The 18,323-nt window shown below is 36.8% G+C and overlaps 1 protein-coding gene across 2 annotated transcripts in view; it reads right to left on the reverse strand.

Moving 5' to 3' along the window:
• The window catches only part of TBC1D4 (TBC1 domain family member 4), a 205,885-nt gene that overhangs the window by 168,398 nt on the left and 19,164 nt on the right, over window positions 1–18,323 (reverse strand). Inside the window, exon 1 of one of the 2 annotated variants that reach the window (XM_024753935.1) lies at window positions 4,859–4,938. The exons of the other annotated variant lie outside the window; for it this stretch is intronic. The gene's annotated coding sequence lies outside the window, so the exon portion shown is untranslated. Of the gene's footprint in view, window positions 1–4,858; window positions 4,939–18,323 lie in introns of those variants that run through there. 2 annotated transcript variants of the gene reach the window in all.

An 18,323-nucleotide genomic window follows, 5' to 3' on the forward strand; every position in this document is an offset into this window, starting at 1 on the left:
AGTTATTTGTAGTGAGGTGGATGGACCTAGAGACTGTCATACAGAGTGAAGTAAGTCAGAAAGAGAAAAACAAATACCATATGCTAACACATATATACGGAATCTAAAAAAAAAAAGAAAATGGTCAGAAGAACCTAGGGGCAAGATGGGAATAAAGATGCAATCCTACTAGAGAATGGACTTGAGGATACGGTGATGGAGAAGTGTAAGCTGGGACAAAGTGAGAGAGTGGCATGGACATATATACACTACCAAACGTAAAATAGATAGCTAGTGGGAAGCAGCCGCATAGCACAGGGAGATCAGCTCAGTGCTTTTTGACCACCTAGAGAGGTGGGTTAGGGAGGGGGGGAGGGAGGGAGATGCAAGAGGGAATAGATATGGGGACATATGTATATGTATAACTGATTCACTTTGTTATAAAGCAGAAACTGACACACCATTGTAAAACAATTATACTCTAATAAAGATGTTAAAAAATTAAAAGAACTACAAATTATTTTTGACATAAATATATGTTAATATTATATGTGTTAATACTACATATCAATGAATTGGTGTCTAATTATAATCAGATAGTATATATAATTATATGTATTTAGTTCAAATGTACAAATGCATATGCAGAATTCTTATCAAAGATAAGGATTTCATAAGCTGTGATATGAGTGTCATTTTCACATTTTAGAAGTCATAACTGGAGCAACTTGTACAAAAGTTCACATATCTGTTATTTTAGAAGACTGATTTAGTTTGTTTTTAAGGTGAGGTAGTTTGATAAAGTTTATTAGTTACTAATCATGACCTGGGGAAGTGTTTTAGATATACTGGAGAAAAGTGCCTGTTTATATTACTTTGTTTTCTCATTACAAAAACACTCTTTTCTTCTGCAAAAAGCCTACTCATTTCACATGCTTTATGGTTTACATTTTAGCACTTCATCTATTTAGCCGTAAATAAGATACTTATTTTAATTAATATGTTCAATATAAAGTATAAACTGCTTTTTAAAAGCTAAGAAACCAAACTAATAAATGAATTCAGTAAAGTTTCAGGAAATAAAATCAGTTGCATTTACATATACTAACAACAAACTATCTGGAAATTAAGAAAGAAATCTCATTTACAACTGCATCAGAAAACATACTTAGGAATAAATTCAACCAAAGAGGTAAAAGACCTGTACAATAAAAACTGTAAGACACTGATGGAAGAAATTGAAGAGGGCATAAATAAATGGAAAGATATTAACACGTTCTTGGATTGGGAAAATTAATATTGTTAAAATGTGCATACTATCCAAAGCAATCTACAGATTCTGTGCAACCCCTGGCAAGTTTCCAAAGGCATTTTTCACAAAAAAAAAAAGGAAAAAAAATCCTAAAATTTGTATGAAACCACAAAAGACCCCAAATAGCCAGTGCAATCTTGAGAAAGAAGAACAAAGCTGGAGGCATTATGCTTCCAGATTTCAAACTATATTACAAAGCAATATTAATCAAAACAGTATGATACCAGAATAAAAACAGACACATAGACCAATGGAACAGAACAGAGCCCAGAAATAAACCCACACATATATGGTCAACTAATCTCTGACAAGAGCACCAAAAACATACAATGGAAAAAGGACAGTCTCTTCAATAAGTGGTACTGGGAAACTGGATATCCATATACAAGAGAATGAAACTGGACTTCTACCTTACATCACCCACATAAATTAACTCAAAATAAATTAAAGACTTAAATATGGAACCTAAAACTGTAAAACTCCTAGAAGAAAACAGAGGAAAACTCCTTGACATTGGCTTTGGCAACAATTTTTTTGGATATAACAACAAAATCACAGGTAACAAAAGCAAAAACAAACGAGTGGAACTATATCAAACTAAAACGGAAAGTGAAAAATCAACAAAATGAATATGCAACCTATAGAGTGAGAGAAAATATTTGCAAACCATATATCTGATGGGGGTTAATATCTCAAGTATACAAAAAACTGATACAACTCAATAGCAAAGAAACAAATCATTTGATTTTAAAATGGCAGAGTACCTGAATAGACACACACACACACAAAGTAACTATTTAAGGTTATGGATGTGTTAATTAACTTGATTGAGGTATTCATTTCACAATGTGTACATACATTAAATCATCACATTGTGAACTTTGAATATAGACAATTTTGTCAATTATACCTCAATAAAGCTTAAAAAAAATAAAAGATAAGAAATAAATTTTCACATAAATTCAATGTAACATTGCATCTGACTTGGAAGAAAGAGGCCTGTATCCCAGGATATTCATTTATTCACTCAATAAACTTTTATTATGCATTTACTCCATGCCAGGCCCTGTACTAGGTAGTGGGAATACAACAATGATTAAAATAGTCTCTGTAGAGGAGAGTCACATAGTCTCAAAATAATGTCCCATAGCTTCTTTATTAATTGCAAAGAAAAACATTTACCTGTAGATGGAAAGATCTGGCAATACCACCTTAACCTAGTTATCAAATGCAGCATCACCAAAAACAAAACAAACGACATTTTAAGTGTCTATCAGTGCGATGAAATGGAAAGAACACAATCTCACTTATTCAACATTCTTGTCATAATGTTTAACCTCACTCTAACAGGAAATACAATCAGACAAAACCAAACGGGGGGCATTCTATAAAAAAAAACTGGCCTGCACTCTTCAAAACTATCAATATTATGAAAGATAAAAGGCAGTAGGGGCTTTTCTAGATTAAAGAAGACTAAAAAGTCATGACAACCAAATGCAAGGCATGTTCCTTAATTGAATCTTGGATTGGGGAAAAGCAATAAAGGACATTTCTGGGAAAGCTGAAAAAATTTGAATACAGACTGTATATAGATAACTGATTCAATGTTAAATGTCTTGGCTGTAATAACAATAGGGTGGTTGTGAAATGGCTGAAAATGTCCTTATTTTTAAAAGAAACATGCTGACATATCATGACTACAACTTACTTTCAAATGGTTCAGCATTTAATAAAGGAGATAATACAAATGTCCCAAAACGTTAAAACTGGTGAATTTACACGAAGGGAATACTTAATTTCTTGAAATGAAGTTTAGAGTAAAAAATATATAGACCATGCCCATCAGCTTATAGTCTGATGTCACTATATTACCATAGCCTTCAGTTTTCTCTTTTAAAAAAATTAAGCATTTTATTATATTAGAAAAAAGTGTTAATGATTATACCTAGTGCTTACAAATACGCAATGAAACTGGAATTCTCTTAAACTGCTAGTTGCACTGTAAATTAGCAAAACTTTAGGGAAATCAACTTAAAATAGGTGTATAGAACCAATAAAATCTACTCTAACCTTTTCATACTTACATTGTTGGTAAGAGATTTAAATTTATCAAACATAAATAAGGAAATTTTTGCCTGTAAATATCCCCCAATTACTTCTAGGTTTGCCACACACCATCCACTGGCTGAAACAAGTAACCTCTGTAACCATGTGCAGTAGTTGTATATCTTTGTGCACAGTGAGGTTTATACTTTATATCATCTATATACACCTCACTACATAAACATATAAAAAAGACTTCAGCCTTGAAACTATATTTCACTATTCACTTAAAACATACCCCTGGTCCAACCAGGCTCCCATCCCCTCTGGACCTGCTGACAGAGATCTTCTTAAGGCTTCCTGCCAACCTCACATTCTGCCTTTTTCTAGTCAAAAAAAAGTATCTGGACTATTTGGAGATCAAACAAGTAGAAGTCAAATATGTGTGATTCTGGTATACCTAAAATTTCTATCATCACCTCACAGAATAAGAGTGTGCCCTTAGCTTTTACTGAAGATTATTTCACAAAGAGTCATATTTAAAATGCTTCAGTATCCACTATAAAACTCCAGTCACTCGATGTCACATCAAGTCCCAAATGACAAATTTCATTTAGAACTGAGTGTTAAGAAAAACCGTTTCCACTGAGGAGCTGGTATTCTTCTCTTATCAGATGTACCTTATTGTTCTGCTGCTGGGAAGCCTAAGAATCAACCCTGACGTTGAATAAAAACAACATTAACATTTATAAATTACATACTAGCCTCCTTCTCCTTTCCTTGGTTCTGATCTTCCATTTCTATTTTATTAATAGTCTGTATTAGACACCATTTCCTAGCCCTTTTGAGAAAGAAGCCCAGTATAAATTTGGTAAATAAAGTTTTAAAGTATAATACAACATAGCGATGAAAATGTTTTAGGGATAAGCAGAGGTGATGGCTACACCACACTGTGAATGTACTAAATGCTACTGAATTATACATTCTATTTAAAATAGTTCACTTTATTTTCTATAAAGTTTACCTCAGTAAGAAAAGAGTACAGCATAATCCCAGCAAGTAGCATATGGTTAGCAGCCAAATAATCATATTACATTCTTCCCATCCTCACTGTGGTGTGTGGACAGAAAACTAATCTGTCCTCTGCCATCTGTATTGCTTCTCCCTTCCTTCTACTCCTTTATGTTCTAGTATCGTTTTCAACTGCTCAGTTTATGTTAAAAATCCTTAAACATTCTCTTGGGCCAGCAATTTCTGAACAAGCCTGATTTTTGGACTCAAGAGAATTCTTTTTTTCAAAGGATGTTTTTCACAGAATCCCAGTATATAAAAATCAAATAAACCAGCTGCTCTGGTTGAAGACAGTTTGTGAGGGGTCTAAGACCTCCAGACACTACAGCCCTGGTGGTCTTCCTCAGCTTACAACCACAGGCCACAGAGAAATGTGGAAGCAGACACTTTACGAGCAGAAAAAAGACTTTCATTTGACACTTCTAGAAAACCACAACTAAAATGTTATCTTACCTCCTGTGATCCAGATAATTACTTCACTCCTCCACTTCACCCACATATGAGGGATTGAAGTGTTTTAAGATACAGTTTAATCTCTACCAGTTTCTCTGGTGAAAATTGCTTGTGGCAATTTGTAACAACTTTTATGGAACAGTTAGGCAATGGAATGTCGATTAATATTTAATCATAATAATTGACAGTTTCCCAGAAAACTATGAAACAAAGATGATTTTTCTATAAACTACTTACTCATTTTTATTGTTTTTACTGCTACAGTTAATAAAGGTTTCAAAGGATACCTTCTCATTTTTAAATTGGTGTTTTAATTCAGCTTTGCCAGCCAATGTGACAAGTTCTAGAAAGGTATGCCCATAGTTTTATAAAGATATGCTCATATCATATGTTCATAGTTTCTGAACACATGGAGCTTTCATATATTAATTTGGGTGTTTGGGTCATAAACTCCAAATGTCGTATCTTTACCTTCTATGGAGGAAGTACAAAAGTTAATCCAATTTCCCATTTCTGGGCAGACAATAGCATATATTGAGTAACTCCAGACATTATAAACTGATTATAAAACACCTGTAATAAATAGTGAGTTTATCTGGAAGAAAGTTTAAATGCAAACAGGTGCATACTAATGCAAGCAATTAAAAAACAAAAATACAGTCAAATCTCAAGTAGCTGGTGTAATAAAAGCAGTCAGGAGGAAAGCTACAAAAAACTGGTCAAAATATGGTATAAAAGAGATTCATTTATTTAAAATTACATCCTGAATTTAAGAATTAATTTACGGGGCTTCCCTGGTGGCGCAGTGGTCGAGAGTCCGCCTGCTGATGAGGCCAAATGTCAAAACAGTCATATTATCAGTTTCTCGGCTAAACACTCCTTCCAATAATATTACACATATATAATATACACTTTATATGTACATTATATATTATATTTATATTTAATATATTCATATTTTTACTAACATATTTGTTTTATATTTTTATGTATTAGAAGTATATACTAAATTATAATATAAATAACATTTTGTATTAAGTATTAGTATATTTATATATTTAATATAATATGCACAATATATAACAATATAGACTTAATATATATGTTACAAATAGGAAAAAAGTTGGACAAAGACAGTCCTAGCTGTATGCTTATAAGTAGCAGAAAAAAATTATCTACTGATTCTTATTGTATTTGATTATAGTAAAAATGTGCACATAATAATGGTTATTATTTTATAGAGTTATGTTTTATTTGTAGACACTCTGTAAGGCATTTTGCTTTTTCTCTAATAAGTAGCTTCTATTACCTCCATAATACAGACAAGAAAACTGAGCCTCAGACAAGTTAAGTAATTTATTCAAGGCCACATAACTAATGGCAGAGTAAAGTTCTAGAAATGTTAAAGAAATGATAACATAGTTCAGTTTTGCATACACCTAATAAAATAAGCCATACTATACCTTCAGGGGGAATAGAAGGGTCTATAATGAGAATTTGGCTGGCTTCTAAACCCTTGGAATTTCTCATGTAACAGGAGTATCCTTGTTATTCACAGTGGGCCCTTAAGACCATACTTGATGCTTAGGACATGCGTGCTTCCAAGGTGACTTGTGGTAAACTCCTTAGAGAGTTTATGCTGCAAGAAGACTCACCAGAAGGACCAACCATATAATTAGAGGGTGGGGCTTTGTGATATCAACCTGAGAGGGGAGGGGGCTGGAGACTGACTTCAATTACATGCCCAGTGAGTCAATCATCATGCCTATGTAGTGAAGACTCAAGGAAAACTGGACGCTGAGGTTTTGGGTGAGCTTCCCTGGTTGGCAATACTCTGTGTATTGTCACATACTGATGTTCCAGGATGTAAATCAGAGTACTGAAGACATATCAGAAGAAGGTAAAGTTACTAATTTTATCCTTGCTCTTTATAATATCCTGGCGGGGGAGGGGGCAGGAATGTAATATGATGTCTCTGTTAAAAATTAAAGAAATATCAAAGGTGCTATCAAAAAGCCTAGCACTAAAGGGCTTGACAATTATTTCTGAAATTGTAAAGTAAAGGCAGGGGCAATATTAAAATGTGATACATGCATAGTCTCGGGAATGTTACTATTACATTAAATGAAGTACACCTCTAGAGGAAAGACAGCAATTCTGACAGCACAAAATAATGAAGAAAAACAAGGGAAACAAAGCACAAGAAATGAATGGCAACTGTAGCCACTATGATGTAAAGTAGCAGCTCAATAAATACAGGTTTAATGAACCCATAAAATGACAATTATGAAAATATTAGCATTAGCAAATTGCAATCTTCTCTACAGAAAAAAAAAAAAAGCAAATTTTCAGGAAAATTATTTTCAAGTGCATTAAAACTCTTATCAGCTTGCACAAGTTTTATTCTTCGTATCTCCAATGTACCTGGCACAAATTAGCCACAGTAAATGACTTCTGATTTCTAATTAAATCTGAATTACATTGCTTTATGAATAGTATAAATAAAATTTTTAGGTAGACTGTTTTTTGTTTCCAAGTATCTTTAAGCATTGAGATGCATACTTAGAGTTAAGCTGGCTACAAGATCTTCTTGGCTATTTAAATCCAAATTCCCTAAGGATATCTAATAAACAAAACATTTCATATATCATAGCCTTTATTTTCAACACAATAATTAAATTATACAATTAAAACTCAAATTTGGATTTTTCACCAATTCATATTTTCCCTCCCAAATACTGCCAAATAATTGAGTTTCACTCAGACATATTTAAACCAAGTTATTTAATTTTCTTGAAACTATATTAATTATAAGTATAGCAACGTATATGTTTCTACTAGGGAGAAGAAACATTTTCTGTTTTAAAAGATGCTCATTTAATGATATGAACAAGAAAAAATCAAATGGGGATTTTGGAATTGCCAGCAATAAATAATGCAAAAATGAAAACAAAAGGAATATTTTGTGAAATACAATTATTTCTAAAAATGCATCATAAAATAAATCTCAATTGTGATTTTTTAAAGTCTATAATCCACCATTCCAAAATGTAGCTTAATCTACTCATATTATTCAATAAGGTTCTTTCTAGTTTTTTTTAATTGATACAAATGTTAGCACAGATGTTCCACTTTAAATTTTTATGACTTCTCCTACAGTATATAAAAATATTGTTCATGTGAAATTAAAGTGTCATGCAAAAATTGCTTCCAACTTTTAACTCCAAGATTTTAAGTAAATGATACTATCACTTCCAAAATTAAACAGATTTTATCCTGCTATATTTATTCAGCTTCTAAAGAAAACATAGAAGCTGCTAGACTTTATTAAGCAATAGACAGCTTCAAACTGGCAGACTGCTTTTCAACAGAATTTATGGGGTGGTATCTGGCATGTTAGTACAAGGCTGACGCCAGATTCAGACAAGACCTGACAAGAGCCTGCAAGTCCCCAGTCCTTTTTCCCAGGGTTTACAATGATTTGACCTTTAAAGGTACCTTTAAAGGTACACACCTTTATAAGATATATTATGATCTGCAAAGTACTTTACATAATTACATTGGAAACATGCTCAAATATCACCTTTTACATCTGTCAGATTCCTCTATCTATTCCCAAACTGTTACTTCAAATTTGAAAATTAAGTACTCTCTAGAAAAAATGCAAACATGGAAACCTGTTTTCCCTAATTAAATATATGGCTACTTTTTTATCTACTTCTGATTCTTTTCAGAAAATATGAATTGGTGAGGAATCCAAATTTAAGTTTTAAGTGTCTAATTTAGAGAAGTTAGAGAAAGTAAAGGCTGTTTCTATGTAACTAATCAAAAAGATCAAAATATCTGGTGTTCCCTCCCTCCTATCCTGTCTTTCAAATTACACTGGCTCACTGAAAACTGAAAGAACTTTCTTAATCAACCTTCCCGTACATAAGTTAATGAATTAACCCTGGCTCTCAGTGCCTCTGTAAAACATGCATGTCCTGTGTACCCAGAGCCCCCTGTCAACTAGTATTTAGGGGCCCACCCTCCATGCGGAAAGTTTTCTGTCCCCCTAGTTGAATGCTATGCTTATAAGTCAACTGTGCCTGTCCCTAGTCCTCTTTGTACTCATTATACAGCTATTATAATCATATTCAAGTAATTACAATGTAAACTGATAAGATATGAGTTCTAAATGAAAAAAATGTGTCTTAAAGGACTGAGACAAGTCACTAAAACAAAAAACTGTTGTCAAATCAAGTATAGAGGAAACAGCCATAAAGGAAAATGAGAAAAACTGTAGGATGACTTGGCAGTCAAACCAATTCACAAGTGTTCTTACATTCCGACTCCATTTTAAAGGACTCTTTAAAGTGTGATTTAGTCAAAAAATAGAAAAAAGACTCCACTCCCATTACATACCCATTTGCAAAGCAAGGGCCTTGACGGGGACCTACCTCAAAAGTTTAGCAAATGGTTGGCTTTACTTTCCTTGACATATTCTTTTATGTAGAAATGTTCTACATCTTAACATGGATGGTGATCCCATGAGATATATATACCTCAACTTAAGACTTAAGTTAATTGACTGATTGTTAATTAATACCGACAGATCTTAAGGGTTAACCAGGGTTTCTTGACCTTAGCACTGTTGATATTTTGGACAAGATAATTCTTTGTGGGAGGAGGTCCTGTTCACTGTAGAATAGGTATCTGTAACACCCACAGCCCTAGTATGACAACCCAAAATGTCTCCAGACATTGCCAAATGCCCCCTGGGGGATAAAAACCCACTCCCCTCCCCAGCTGAGAACCACTAGGTTGAACTCCTGGTCTAACAGGGAGAATACAGCAAACTTTTCTTATAACTTCTCAAAGTCTGAATCAGAGTACAATCAGACCATGACTTAGTAATGAAAACTAGAATCCTTGACCTACAAGGATAGAGGAATTTAAAAGGCCTTTATTTGTCACAAGCAATATTTATTCAAGTTGCCTGATCACAAGAAGTACTTGGGATGCTTATAAACATGAATTCCAAGGTGTCTTCCCTAGAAATAAGGTAGGTCTGGGGTGAGGCCTAGAAATCTAAATTGTCTAACAAGCACCTCAGGTGATTATTTTTAAAAACATGCAAGTCAGAGAACAGTAATCTAAGACTGCTATGTTTAACGTATATACCTTAGGTAGAAAATGTTTTGGCTATATTGCATGACAAGAATCCTGAACATTTCCAAAAGCACATTAAATAAGACTTTCTCTTTTTATCTCATACCTAAAAAAATAAAATAAAATAACAATCTACTAAAGCTGAAACACCGGGCATAGAAGCTGTCTAATATTTTGAGAAAGACAGGCCAAACAAGTGACTGAGGACTCCCCTAGGGGCCCAGGAGACAGACACCATCTCTGGATTGCAAGACCTTGCCTTTCAAACCTAGGGCAGTAGAAAGAAAGCCCTGTGTAAACTTAAACTGGGATCCTGTTTCCAATAAAGCTTTTAGCCATTCTTTTGCCTCAACAATCTCCCTACTTACCTCCACCACTGCCCTATCTCTCATCACAATCTGTACCGCAACTCCCCCCTTTCCACAAGTCCCGCTAATGACCAGCTAGCTCACTCGTTCTGGACACCTGCTCATACGAGCGGAGCGGGCTCTCGGGCTGGGCATGCTCAGTGATGGGCTCCAGTCCCAGCCAGAAGCAGATCTTTTTTAAACCGCCTGAAGCAAGCACTGCCTTAGCTTCAAGGTCGTCTTCTTTTCACTAGTTCTTTGTGTTCAGTTCTCAACTGCTCTTCACACTTCTCTGCTTTTCCCTGCCCCCAACACTGACCAGATAACCTGTTCATTCCCACCTTCATCTGCTCTCTGACCTACACCTTGGCTTCATTTCTCTAACTGGGTTTCCCACACATTGTCTGGCTTTGCTTTCTATGGTTCCCTCATAAAGGTGTGTTTTTATGCCTGGCCACTCCAATTTAATCACAACACTGTACTAACAGTATAGCACGTGAGCGTTTCCTCGGCTGCAGGTATTATGCTAAATGCTTTACGTGAATTGTTACATCTCACTTCCTTTTTATAATTCTGTAGGGCAGATACAAATATTATTCCTACTTTATAGAAGAGGGAAAGAGATTCAGATGAAGTAATTTGCTAGTTGTCCCAATTCCATGTGGTCTCTGTGCTCTGGCACTGCCTTTTTTCTTGCTTTTCTTCCTCCAAAATACATGCATTTTCTCCATCCCACTTCCCCATACCTCTCCTCTTCTGTATAAATATAACATCTTTTACCCAGTTCTCTACTGAGGACCTATATGCTTTCTCTGTGTTCTTTTTCTTAAAACAGTGGTAGTACCACTCGCTGTCTTTAATTATTTAACATTTTTCCTGCGTGTCTTTTCTCTTCCAAAAGCAATATAAACCTCTGAGGCCCAGGTCGACTGTCACACTTCTTACACCCCTGGATATAGCACAGTCCTACTCAGAACAAACACTCTAAAACAACAACAAAAGTATATATTCTGTTGAAATCATTTCAACAAAGCATATAATGAATGCCGAATACGTATTAGTCATTATGTCAGATGCTAAAGACAGAAAAATGGCATTGTCTCTACCTGCAATGAGTTTACAGACTAGTGGTAGAGAAAGGCTTGCAAATGAACACTAAGAATAATGAGACAACTTCCATAATAAAGGAGTATGGGAGCCACAGAGGAAGAAGCAACCTTCACCTGGGGGCTGGGGGTTGACATCAAAGATTTTACAGCAGAAATGACTTTAGTAGCATTTGTGATGATTAGAACCCCACAGCACCAGGATGGTGGATAAGAGGATATTCCCAACAAAAAGACCAGCGTGTGAACATAAAGATGTGAAAGAACAGGTGGGCATGAGGAATAGTGAGAAGTTTCAAGAGGCTGGAAGGCAGAGCTGGAGTACAGGGTGGTGGGGAGGGGCGGGAAGGGGCAGAAGTGAAGCCAAGTTAAGGAGTGTGGGTGTTCTCAGAGTAATCAGGTTAGACATCAAAAAGGAGAGAAACAAGAACTGAAGTATACGGTTGGACCAAAATTACCCCATTGATGACTAGAGTCTTACAGACGGGACACTAGCGCTGTGCGAGACTAAGCTGCACCCATTCGGAGTGTTTCCATGAGTAGTCAACATGATTTTCATCATCACCTTCAATACCATGCTGATTACTTAAGCCACTAGAGCTTACAAAAGAGAGCATCTAAAACTCTGCTGTATGGGAATTCCCTGGTGGTCCAGTTGTTAGGACTCTGCACTTCCACCGCTGGGGGCCAAGGTTCAATCCCTGGTCCAGGAACTAAGATCCTCCATGCCGCATAGTGAGGCCAAAATATCAAATAAAATAAAATTCTGCTGTATGTTTGGGGGCCAGTAAGTGTCTGTACCACAAAAAGTAAGCAGCAAAGCAATCAGGAGCTCATTATCAGTTTACTACTACTTTTTTTAAACTTTTTTTACACCTCTTAGAATGTACAATACACAATGGCCTAAAAGAAATGTATATGATAACTTAAAAGAAAAAACGTTTAGGGACTTCCCTTGGTGGCACAGTGGTTAAGAATCCGCCTGCCAATGCACGGGACACGGGTTCGAGCCCTGGTCCGGGAAGATCCCACATGCAGCGGAGCAACTAAGCCCGTGAGCCACAACTACTGAGCCTGTGCTCTAGAGCCCTCGAACCACAACTACTGAGCCCGCGTGCCACAACTACTGAAGCCAGTGTGCCTAGAGCCTGTGCCCCCCAACAAGAGAAGCCACTACAATGAGAAGCCCACACACCACAACAAAGAGTAGCTCCCGTGCACAGCAATGAAGACCCAACGCAACCATACATAAATAAATAAATTTATAAAAAAAAAAAAAGAAAGAAAAAAGGTTTAAAGACTATATATGTTTAATAGTTCCTCACCGCATTCCAGAAAGGACTCCAAGTGAAGGACTGTCTGTGGATTTCAATTACCGCGTGCTCTGGAGCTCCCATTTCCATATATAAAGGGGCTATAAATCTCTTTAATACTACAGCTTCAAAAAAGTACTAGGTGCTGGGCTTCCCTGGTGGCGCAGTGGTTGAGAGTCCACCCGCCGATGCAGGGGACACGGGTTCGTGCCCCGGTCCGGGAAGATCCCACATGCCGCGGAGCGGCTGGGCCCGTGAGCCATGGCCGCTGAGCCTGCGCGTTCGGAGACTGTGCTCCACAACGGAAAAGGCCACAACAGTGAGAGGCCCGCGTATCGCAAAAACAAAAACAAAAACAAAAGTACTAGGTGCTATAAACTTTTGTAGTTCTACCAAGCTGTTCTTTTGAAGTGGCATGATTACATTTCTGAGCAACTTGGAAATCACCATGAAGTCATTTAAAGAAATTTTTAACTTGATTAAACCAATAAATGCCACATTCTTTATAGAAATTTAAGAATGACAGAAAAAACACTATCATTAAAATTTCCTAATCACCAAGTTCTTCATTGCTACATCTAGATAGATGTATTGACTTTAAAAAGTCTCAGACAAATTAAGAGTCACATTTCATTAAAGAATATAAACATACAGAAAACCTTAAGTCTTAATTATCTGCCATTTTTCTCTAAACTCTAGAACCAGGCCCTGAAATTTCTGCATTCCTGGAGACTAACTGCTGATCTCACATCAGGGGATACGGAGAAGCCCAACAAATGTGTATTCTCTGAAGACCTTTCCGACATAATTAACACAAAATTATGCTACTATCCCTGTTTATCTGTTTCTGTACCTCTTATTCCCGGGCGCTAACTCGTTAATCTTACACTTGATTAGCCTCAACCAATATTTGCTAATGGCCATGGTGGAGCTGATAACAATGGTGGTGACAAGGAAATTTAAACACTCTGACAACTACAAGGTTTTCATGCTTCCACTGTATAACACATAACCAAAAATCACCTCTAAAAATCCTACACTGATACCATTATTGTTTTTGCTTTTCTCCAATGGACGAATGTTTAAATATAAAAGTCAGTTCAATTAGGGATAGCAGATTGAAGCAGAGGAACAAACGCAAATGTGCCCAATGTTCTAAAGCTTAATATGACACCTAAGATAACTACCAAAGTGTATATCATCCCAAAAATGATAAATAAGCAAAGAGAATAGTGTTATATTTACGTCTTGCTTTCTTTCTGGGGAAGATAAGCAGAAACCTATCTCTTAGGAGGTAGAAGAGTTAATATGCTGCTTCCTTCCAGCATGACTAAATTTTCTCCTTTCACCACTCATAAACCTATGAGGGTAGAGGCTGGGGAAAAAAAGATGTGGCAAAGCAGAGATGAACTTCCCCCAAAATGCCTGAAGCGTCATTTTCCAAAGCCGAGAGAATCATTACTACCTTCCTCAAATTGCCTGGCTGCCAATGCAGCCCCAAATGGCCATAAATAAAACCTTAATTAAATTAATTAGAGCAATTGCTTCCTGCAGAGCATCTCTTTATTTGGGGCCCTGTGTCAGCCCTGGAGACAGTACTACCCTCCTTGGCTCACCCCCACCCCAGACATCTCACCTCCCTACTGCTTATAGCAAGGCTCCTAATTATGCTTCAGTATGTCCTTGACTGATTTCTTCTCCAAGACACCTTCTCACTGTTGACAAGAGACATCATCCACTGCTATTCTATTCTCTAACTTCGGCAGAGCATGAGTAATAATGTCCACACAATGACAAGAGACCACAACCTTTGACTGGAGGCTGATCGGCCACCTGATTTCTCCTGGGATTGCCCAGCTGCTGAAGCGGAAAGTGATACTGTAACTGCTATTCAAGTAACAGGTGCTCTAATAACCATCAATCAAGCACCTAAGCATTTGGTAACTGTTAATATACTCATAATATCTCCAACATGCCAAGAGTCAAAGACAGTGTTTTGATTATCACTCTAGAAAGAAAACGTCATAACAATTTGACTAGAGGTAGTATCAAGAAGCAGTAGCGTCCTGATGGCAGCTGAGGCATTTTAACAAGACTGTGCTGTGGCCACCCCTACTGTACATGCTGTTTCCTGGGCTTAAATTAACTGAAGCTGGTTCCTGGAGTTGTAATCAAACACCCTATACAGGGGGAGCGCTGCTCGTGTGAGGTGCAGGCGGGCGCCGGTGTGCATAGAGGCCACTGCTCGCTGGGCAGCTTCCAACTACCCAGTGGCCAAGATACCCGTGTGGCTGACAGGGTCTTGGTGCTCCGGCCCGGTGTCAGGGCTGTGACTCTGAGGTGGGAGAGCCAAGTTCAGGACACTGGTCCACCAGAAAACTCCTGGCTCCACGTAATATCAAACGGCGAAAGCTCCCCCAGAGATCTCCGTCTCAATGCCAAGACCCAGCTCCACTCAACGACCAGCAAGCTCCAGTGCTGGACACCCCATGCCAAACAACTAGCAAGACAGGAACACAACCCCATCCATTAGCAGACAGACTGCCTAAAATCATAATAAGTGCACACACACTCCAAAACACACCACTAGACATGGTCCTGCCCACCAGAAAGACAAGATCCAGCCCCACACACTAGAACACAGGCACCAGTCCACTCCACCAGGAAGCCTACACAACCCACTGAACCAACCTTACCCACTGGGAGCAGGCACCAAAAACAGCAAGAACTAGGAACCTGAAGCCTGTGAAAATGAGACCCCAAACACAGTAAGTTAAGTAAAATGAGAAGACAGAGAAACACACAGCAGATGAAGGAGCAAGGAAAAAACCCACCAGACCAAACAAATGAAGAGGAAATAGGCAGTCTACCTGAAAAAGAATTCAGAGTAATGACAGTAAAGATGATCCAAAATCTTGGAAACAGAATGGAGAAAATACAAAAAATGTTTAACAAGCATCTAGAAGAACTAAAGAACAAACAAACAATAATGAACAACACAATAAATGAAATTAAAAATTCTCTAGAAGGAATCAATAGCAGAATAACTGAGGCAGGAGAACAGATAAGTGACCTGGAAGATAAAATAGTGGAAATAACGACCACAGAGCGGAATAAAGAAAAAAGAATGAAAAGAATTGAGGACATTTTCTGAGATCTCTGGGACAACATTAAACACACCAACATTCAAATTATAGGGATCCCAGAAGAAAAAGAGAAAAAGAAAGGGACTGAGAAAATATTTGAGAGATTATAGTTGAAAATTTTCCTAGCATGGGAAAGGAAATAGTCAATCAAGTCCAGGAAGCACAGAGAGTACGATAGAGGATAAATCCAAGGAGAAACACTCCAAGACACATATTAATCAAACTATAAAAAATTAACTACAAAGAAAAAGTATTAAAAGCAGCAAGGGAAAAGCAACAAATAATATACAAGGGAATTCCCATAAAGTTAATAGCTGATCTTTCAGCAGAAACTCCGCAAGCCAGAAGGGTGTGGCAGGACATACTTAAAGTGATAAAAGGGAAAAATCTACAACCAAGATTACTCTACCCAGAAAGGATCTCATTCACATTCGACAGAGAAATTAAAACTTTTACAGACAAGCAAAAGCTAAGAGAATTCAGCACCACCAAATCAGCTTTACAACAAATGCTAAAGGAACTACTCTAGGGAAGAAACACAAGAGAAGGAAAAGACATACAATAACAAACTGAAAACAATTAAGAAAATGGTAATAAGGACACACATATTGATAATTACCTTAAATGTAAATGGACTAAATGCTTCAACCAAAAGATACAGACTGGTGGAATGGATACAAAAACAAGACCTATATGTATGCTGCCTACAAGAGACCCACTTCAGACCTAGGAACACATACTGACTGAAACTGAGGGGATGGAAAAAGATATTCCATGCAAATAGAAATCAAAGGAAAGCTGGAGTAGGAATTCTCATATCAGACAAATTAGACTTTAAAATAAAGAATATTACAAAACGTATGGACACCAGGGGAGAAAGCGGCAGGGTGGGGGCATTGTGGGGGTGGGGTGAATTGGGAGTTTGGGATTGACATATATACACTGATATGTATAAAACAGATAACTAAAAATAACCTGCTGTATAAAAAATAAATAAAATTTTTTAAAAAAAGGCTATTACAAGAGACAAAGAAGGACACTACATAATGATCAAGGGATCAATCTAAGAAGAAGATATAGCAATTGTAAATATTTATGCACCCAACATAGGAGCACCTCAATACATAAGGCAAACACTAACAGCCATAAAATGGGAAATCGACAGTAACACAATCAAAGTGGGGGACTTTAACACCCCACTTTCACCAATGGACAGATCATCCAAAATGAAAATAAATAAGGAAACACAAGCTTTAAATGATACATTAAACAAGATGGACTTAATTGATATTTATAGGACATTCCTTCCAAAAACAACAGAATACACTTTCTTCTCAAGTGCTCATGGAACATTCTCCAGGATAGATCATATCTTGGGTCACAAACTGAGCCTTGGTAAATTTAAGAAAATTGAAATCATATCAAGTATCTTTTCTGACCACAACACTATGAGACTAGATATCAATTACAGGAAAAAAATCTGTAAAAACTACAAACACATGGAAGCTAAACAATACAATACTTAATAACCAAGAGATCATTGAAGAAATCAAAGAGGAAATCAAAAAATACCTAGAAACAAATGACAATGAGAACATGACGACCCAAAACCTACGGGATGCAGCAAAAGCAGTTCTAAGAGGGAAGTTTATAGCAATACAAGCCTACCTCAAGAAACAAGAACCCTCTCAAATAAACAACCTAACCTTACATCTAAAGCAATTAGAGAAAGAAGAACAAAAAACCCCCGAAGTTAGCAGAACGAAAGAAATCATAAAGATCAGATCAGAAATAAATGAAAAAGAAATGAAGGAAATGATAGCAAAGATCAATAAAACTAAAAGCTGGTTCTTTGAGAAGATAAAGTTGATAAACCATTAGCCAGACTCAGTAAGGAAAAAAAGGGAGAAAACTCAAATTAATAGAATTAGAAATGAAAAAGGAGAAGTAACAATTGACACTGCAGAAATACAAAGGATCATAAGAGATTACTACAAGCAACTATATGCCAATAAAATGGACAACCTGGAAGAAATGGACAAATTCTTAGAAGAGCACAACCTTCCGAGACTGAACCAGGAAGAAATAGAAAATATAAGCAGACCAATCACAGGCACTGAAATTGAGACTGTGATTAAAAATCTTCCAACAAACAAAAGCCCAGGACCAGATGGCTTCACAGGTGAATTCTATCAAACATAGGAGAAGAGCTAACACCTATCCTTCTCAAACTCTTCCAAAATACAGCAGAGGGAGGAACACTCCCAAACTCATTCTATGAGGCCACCAACACCCTGATACCAAAACCAGACAAAGATGTCACAAAGAAAGAAAACTACAGGCCAATATCACTGATGAACATAGATGCAAAAATCCTCAACAAAATACTAGCAAACAGAATC

Source organism: Neophocaena asiaeorientalis, unplaced genomic scaffold (assembly GCF_003031525.2).
Source record: "Neophocaena asiaeorientalis asiaeorientalis breed wild unplaced genomic scaffold, Neophocaena_asiaeorientalis_V1.1 scaffold212, whole genome shotgun sequence".
NCBI lineage: Eukaryota > Metazoa > Chordata > Mammalia > Artiodactyla > Phocoenidae > Neophocaena > Neophocaena asiaeorientalis.